The following is a 7,157-nucleotide window of genomic DNA, read 5'->3' as shown; positions in this document are numbered from 1 at the left end:
GTTCAAGGGATGAGGCAGGCCTGAGGTCTTTCTGCTACTCCAACATCTTAGCTCATTAATCCAAAACCCATACACTCACTTTCAATTTGAAGGTGCCTTTAGTCTAAAATGAGTCTCTTGTAGGCAGCATTCAGGTGGGTCTTATTTTTTTTTTATCCATTCTGACACCCTATGTATTTTAATTGGACTGTTTAGTCCACTTACATTCAGAATAATTATTGATAGATATGCATTTAATGCTATTTTGTTACCTGTTTTGTTGTTTCTGCAGAATTTCTCTGTTCCTTTCTTGTCCTTCTGGTCTTTCATTTCCATTCAAAGAGTCCCCTTTAATGTTTCTTGCAGGATTGGTTTAGTGGTCACAAACTCCTTCAGTTTTCTCTGGGAAACTGTCTCCTTCTGTCCTGAATGGTAGCCTTGCTGCTCTCAGGGAAGCTCTCCAAGAAGAGTGAATAGTCTCCCCTCTATCCATCCCAGGTATTTTTCAGATCACCATTTTCACACTTTCTTCCTCTTGTTTGCGTGCTTTCTCTTCAGGAGCAATGCTGCGTCCTCCAGCCTCTATTCCAGTCAAGCCTGCTGATTTTTAAAACTCCAGGTTCTAGACACACAGTGTGGGAAGGGGTCTGTGCTAGTTTTTAGGGGTACAGTGTCATTGTGCTGGGAATGAGGGAGGGTTGACCAAGAAGGGCAGTCACACCAGAGTGCAGGGGTATGGGACTTGGAGAAAGCAGGATAAACAGCCAGTGTTGTGGCTGGGCTGACCTTGGCATGTAGCTCTGCATTTATGCTTGGTGGGATGGTAGGAAAGGATGCCTGTTGGTTCCTTTGGTCCCTGGAGAGACATCTCTGTGGATGATACCTCTCAGGGACATGCTCCAAGAAGAGTGAATAATCTCCCCCCATCTGCCCAGGCCTTCCTCAGACTGTGTCATCTACCCCCCAGAGATTTTTACCTGCCTTCTCAGTAGGAGGAGGGCAATGCCCTCAGGGATCTATCCCAACCAAGCCTGCCAACATTTAAAACTCACCTTCAAGCTCTGCTGGTTGCAAAAACACAAAAATCAGCTCCTCTCATTTTCCCAGCCAATGGTTTTGGGGAAGTATTTATTTTGTGCATTCCCCTATGTGCTCCTCTTGCACACACCTTTTTCTGTGACCAGTGTTCCCTCCCCTCCACATCACTTGGAATCTTTTTCTCATCCAAACCATGTCTCTGCACTTCCTAACTTCGTCAGTGTGGCCTCTTCTCTCCCTCTAGTTATGGAGTTTATTTTGTCAGTCCTCAGATTGATTTCTTGGGTATTCAGAACGATTTGATCGTTATTTGTGTTTGAGGGAAAAGATGAGCCTAGGGTCCTCCTACTGTGCCACCATCTTAGCTTCCTCTCTAATTTTTATTTTTGAAAAATGCATCATAATAATGAAGATGATAATGGTATGGGAAAATAAAGCTGAGTGGAAGATATATGGGAACTCTTTTGTATTAAGGTTCTCCAGAGAAACAGAACTAAAAGGTCATATGTATAAACACACATAGACACACACATATATAGTTTAGTAGTGTATAATACAGTATATAGTATAGCATGGGTTAGTTCCAGTCCAAGTCCAAGGGATATGGAGATTATATATATATATATATATATATATATATATATATATATTATATATATCCCTTGCAATGTCCTAGTTCCAGGCAGTCAAAAAGAAATTCCCTCTTACTCAAGAGAAGGTCAGTCTTTTTATTCTATTCAGGTCTTCAAACAATTGAATGGATTTTACCCACCTAAGGGAGGACAACATGTTTTATTCAGCCTACCAATTGGAACCTTAGTCTCATCCAGAAACATTCTCATAGACATAACTAGAATGTTAGAACAAATGTCTGGGCATCCTATGCCCTAGTCAGGTTTCTATATAAAATTAACCATAGCATCCCTATACTAACCTTTTAGCTTTTGTATAAATCTAAAATTATTCCCAAATAAAATTCATCTAAAATATCTATCCAGAATGTTTTAGTTATAGTCATGCAGGGATCAAATTGGACAACTGCTATCAATTCCTTCTAGGTGTCACTTTGATACAAATCAATCAACTGTCCTCAAATCACTGTAGGATCCTTGAGTTGTTTACTTTGAGGGAAGGACTTGATGGAGGGAAGGACTTCATCTCTATATCTTGAGCACATAGCAGGACCCTTGACAAATATTTTTCGAATGAATTGACATTATCACCTCATAATAAAAAGTTTCAAATTGAATTTTCATGAAAATTGTGTAGGAAACTTTCTCCCAACTTCCTCACAGTTAAAAAAGTTCTTCAGTGGAGGCTCTTAGAAAGGTTAAAAAAAATATCTTTTATATATTCAATGGAACAATGGAGAAGTAAGTGGATGTAAATCTGTTCTCCCAAGATGCAAATCTGTTCAAGCTGTGTCTCCATGTTTCATGATGTCAGCAAAAGGGCCTTCTCAGTGAATGATTACAACTTTGTATTTACTCACAATCCATCTTTTATCTTATAATGCAATTGCTGTTCCAAGTTGTAAATTTGGGTTTTTCAAAACATATAGCCTAGAGTCTGGTGGATGTATGATTTTCCATGTTACTATAGGATCATATCACAAAGTAAATTCTTTAACATTCTCACAGTTGAGTTTAGAGGCATATACAAATGAAACCTTTTGGGGCAAGGGTTATACATGTTTGTTTTGAAATTAAAATGTGCAAGAGTTTTCAGCTTCTTTCCTGTTTTGTTCTAATACTGCAAGTAAATATTAAGCGAATGTGAGCAAAGATACAGAATGTATACTCTTAAACACTGAGTTTAGGGCATATACAGCATGAATTGTTATAATATTTTCCCATGACTTTATTTTCATTTGAAGTAGTTTCAAGTACCCAAAATTATAGCCTTTAATACAAAATATTTATTTTGAAGACAGTATTTAAAATTTTTATTCATCAATTAGACCTGTATTTAAGTTTCTGAAACAAAGAGATTAGAACAATAGAGAAAAGGAAAGAAATTGAGAGAAAGAAAGTCAATGATGTAGGATTAAGTTGGGAAAGGAGAGGGCAGGATATTTTCACTGAGTTTTGACAAAAGAAAAAAACTCATGCTCTTCTGAAAACAGTCCCCAGGATAAAAGCAGAAAGAAAACTGCAGATTATTCACCAATCCACCAGCGCAAAGAAGGGAGATCTGTGCAATTTATCCATTTAATCATATTGATGAGGAACCTCTTGTCTATATCATTAACATAACAGGGGTTATTTAACATTCCATCCATGTTTGAAGTAGCAAATAAGAATTCTTTCAGGAGCCTGGGCACATTCTGACCATGAGAAGAGACCTCCCTCTCACCCCAGTCCCATTTAGATGATCATCTGTGTTGGTTAATTTTGTGTCAGTTTGGCTAGGCTGTTATTCAATCAAACACTATCTAGTTTTTGCTGTAAAGGTATTTTCCCTATGTAGTTAACAGCTGCAATCATTTGACTTTAATTAAAGGAGATTACCCTTGATAATATAGATCTCATCCAACCAGTTTAAGACCTTAAGAGCAAAACCAGGTTTCTTGGAGAAAAAGAAATTCTACCTCAGGACTGCAGAATTAGTTCTCATTTGTGTTTCCAATCAGGTGGCCTGCCTGATAGCTTTCATACTTGCCAGTTCCTATAATTGTATAAGCCAATCCCTTAGAAATAAATCATATATTTTGTATATGATATATTTGTATTTTATATATTTTACATATGATATATATGTATATGTGTGTATATGTATGTATATGTGCGTGTATATGTGTGTATATGTGTGTGTACAAATTATATATCTGTATCTATTACTATATCATCTATATTTATATCTATGTATATATATATAGTTTCCCTATTCAGTTTTTCTGGAAAATCCTCACTGATACACCATCCTTACCCCTACGTTTTAAATGAAGTTAAAACTAAGTAGAATATAATTATTATAATGGGAGCTATCAGTAAAATTGCATATGATAATCTTCTCTTTGTACTCTTCAGCCTTGTCATCAGTTTGGTGGAAAGCTGGTCAATGAAATTAGGAAAGCTATTTTCAAAAGTGCATGAAGTAGAAAAGTCTTAATTTAATATTTCCTGGTTCTAATTAGAATGATTGATGGAGGTGTTGCATAATCATATAGAACTGGTCAGAATTACAAGAGCCTTTCCTCTGAAGGTCAAGTGGCCTACAAGTGGGAAAAATATAAATTCTCTCAAAATCCTTAAATATTTTCAAGATACATATATTTCTCATATCACTGTCTATACTATACATACCAGAATTGACACTTTTTGTAATGATGAATATGTGGCTACTGAGCACTAAAAATGCAGCTAGTATGATGGAGAAACTAAATTTTAAATTTTACTCATTTTGATTAATTTAAATGTAAATATAGTATAAGGACATGTGACTTGTGGCTACTATATTGGATGGTATAGACTTTACTATATGTATTTTATTATTTATTTATTTATTTTTAAGATTTTATGTATTTATTTGACAGAGAGATCACAAGTAGGCAGAGAGGCAGGCAGAGAGAGAGAGGAGGAAGCAGGCTCCCTGCAGAGCAGAGAGCCCAACGCAGGGCTCGATCCCAGGACCCTGGGATCATGACCTGAGCCGAAGGCAGAGGCTTTAACCCACTGAGCCACCCAGGCGCCCCTACTATATGTATTTTAAATATGAACCTTAAGTTTAAGTAAAAAAAAAGCATTTGTGGTGTCATAGTAAACGGAGTCATATAATTATGGTGCATTCAATCCGTTTCTTATGTCACTTAAAATGTAAATTTCCATGATTATCTTTTCTGAAAATAGTATGAAAAAACATGTAGTATTTTATTCTATTTTATTTATTTTTATTTTTATTTTTCTCATTAAACATTTGCTTTAATGGGTCTCAAAATCCTGTGACAGATTTTTGGTCAAGTTGTTTCTATTAAAAAGTACTGGTTTTAAAAACTAATAACTTAAAACACACACACACACACACACACAAATGGTCCACAAATATTCTCCTTTCCTTTTGAAGATTTTACAATGCATTGTTCTAATTAACCAGTCTTTTACTATTAAATTTAATGACCAATTGACATCAACAGTTATGATACCATTGTTCCACCACCGATTAAGACTGTGGTGGCAGATATTGGGGTTAATATTCATTTAGTCTTCTGAGCTTTCTGGGCAGGCTTGGTGACCTTGCTAGTTCCAGTTGTCTTCTTGTTCACTGCTTTGATGACACCCACAACAACTGTTGGTCTCATATCACAAACAGCAAAATGACCCAGAGGAGGATAGTCAGAGATGCTCTCAGCACACATAGACCTTGCCAGGGACCCTATCAATGATAGCAGCATCACCAGATTTCAAGAACATGGGGCCATCTTCCAGCTTTTTTCCAGAACAATGATCAGTCTTCTTCATCTCAGCAAACTTGCAAGCAATGTGAGCTGTATGACAATCCAGCACAGGTACATATCCAGCACTGATTTGTCCTGGATGGTTCAGGATAATCACCTGAGCTGTGAAGCGAGATGCTTCCATTGGTAGGTCATTTTTGCTGTCACCAACCACATTACCATGATGAACATCTTTGACAGTTGTGTTCTTGTCATTGAAGCACATGTTGTCCCCACAAACAGCCTCACTCAAACTTCATGGTGCATTTCAACACAATTGACTACAGTTGTATCACTAACTGGAGCAAAAGTGAACACCAGGCTGGGTTTAAAAACACCAGTCTCCACTCAAACCACATGGACAGTACCAATACCACCAATTTTGTAGATGTCCTGGAGAGGCAGATACAAGGGCTTGTCAGCTGGATGAGTTGATGGCAGAATGCAATTCAGAGCTTTGAGCAGCGTGGTTCCACTGGCATTGCCACCTTTATGGGTGAATTTCCATCCATTGAACCGAGTCATGTTAGTATTTGTCTCCAGCATGTTGTCACCATTCCAACCAGAAATGAGTACAGATGCTACTGTGTCAGGTTGCAGCCAATTGTCTTAATGTAGGTGCTGACTTCTTAACAATTTCCTTATATCTCTTCTAGCTGTAGGGTAGCTCAGTTGAATTGATACTGTTAACACCAGTAATCAGTTGTTTCACATCCAGTGTGTAGGCCAGAAGGGCATGTTCGCAGGTCTTACCATTCTTGGAGATACCTGCTTCAAATTCACAACACCAACAGCAGCAATCAGGACATCACATTAAGCCTGAGATGTGCCTGTAATCATGTTTTTGATAAGGGCTCTGTGTCCTGAGGCATCAATGATGGTCACATCATACTTGCTGTTCTCAAATTTCCAGAGGGAGATATCAATGTTGATACCATGTTCACATTCAATTTTCAGTTTATCCAAGACCCAGTCATGCTTGAAGGAGCCCTTTCCCATCTCAACAGCTTCCTTCTCAAATTTTACTGTAGTCCTTTTGTTGATCCCATCACATTTGTAGATCAGATCACCAATAGTGATAAACTTGCTCAAATCTATATGTCCAAGGATGGCAATATTGATATGAGTCTTTTTCTTTTTCATTTTGGTTTAGGTTTAGTGGTAGTTTACATGACACCTGTGTTCTGGCAGCAAATCCATTGTGAAAAAGGAAACATAATATTTTATAAAAGGTTTTATTGACAACATGAATTTTTTTATTTAAATTCCATTACCCAACATATAGTACATTATAAGTTTCAGATGTAGAGTTCAATAATTCATCAGTTGCTCATAACACCCAGTGCTTATCACAACATTTTGTACAGCGTTTGAAATGTACTTTTGGTAGTAAGAAATAGATTTTATCATTTAATAATTTTATTTTGCTAGTGTCACTTGTCATTCATCTACACGATGGCATTCTTTCCATAGAGAATTCCTTTGAGATATACACATAAAGTTAGCTTTTTGTTTGAGTTGAGATAACTTTTACTTAGAATATTTTTTATGTCTGAGATTACATTCATCCAAATTAAATGAGCATATCTTGTCATATCTAGGTTTTACAAACAATTATTCATGCATAACAATTTCAGTGCTAAATATTCATGACCATTAGATTTCTGGGGAAGTGTATAGTACAAAATAATAAACCTTTATTTAGACT

General features: G+C 36.7%; 1 pseudogene; it reads right to left on the bottom strand.

Annotated features, from left to right (window-relative positions):
• Nucleotides 1-5,209: 5,209 nt before the first annotated feature.
• Nucleotides 5,210-6,592, bottom strand: LOC116882121 (annotated as a pseudogene).
• Nucleotides 6,593-7,157: the final 565 nt, after the last annotated feature.

The sequence above is a fragment of the Lontra canadensis genome, unplaced genomic scaffold (assembly GCF_010015895.1).
Source record: "Lontra canadensis isolate GAN:19392208 unplaced genomic scaffold, GSC_riverotter_1.0 scaffold81, whole genome shotgun sequence".
NCBI classification, from domain to species: domain Eukaryota; kingdom Metazoa; phylum Chordata; class Mammalia; order Carnivora; family Mustelidae; genus Lontra; species Lontra canadensis.
The sequence above is the reverse complement of the archived record's forward strand: the minus strand, read 5'-3'. Positions and strand labels throughout refer to the sequence as shown.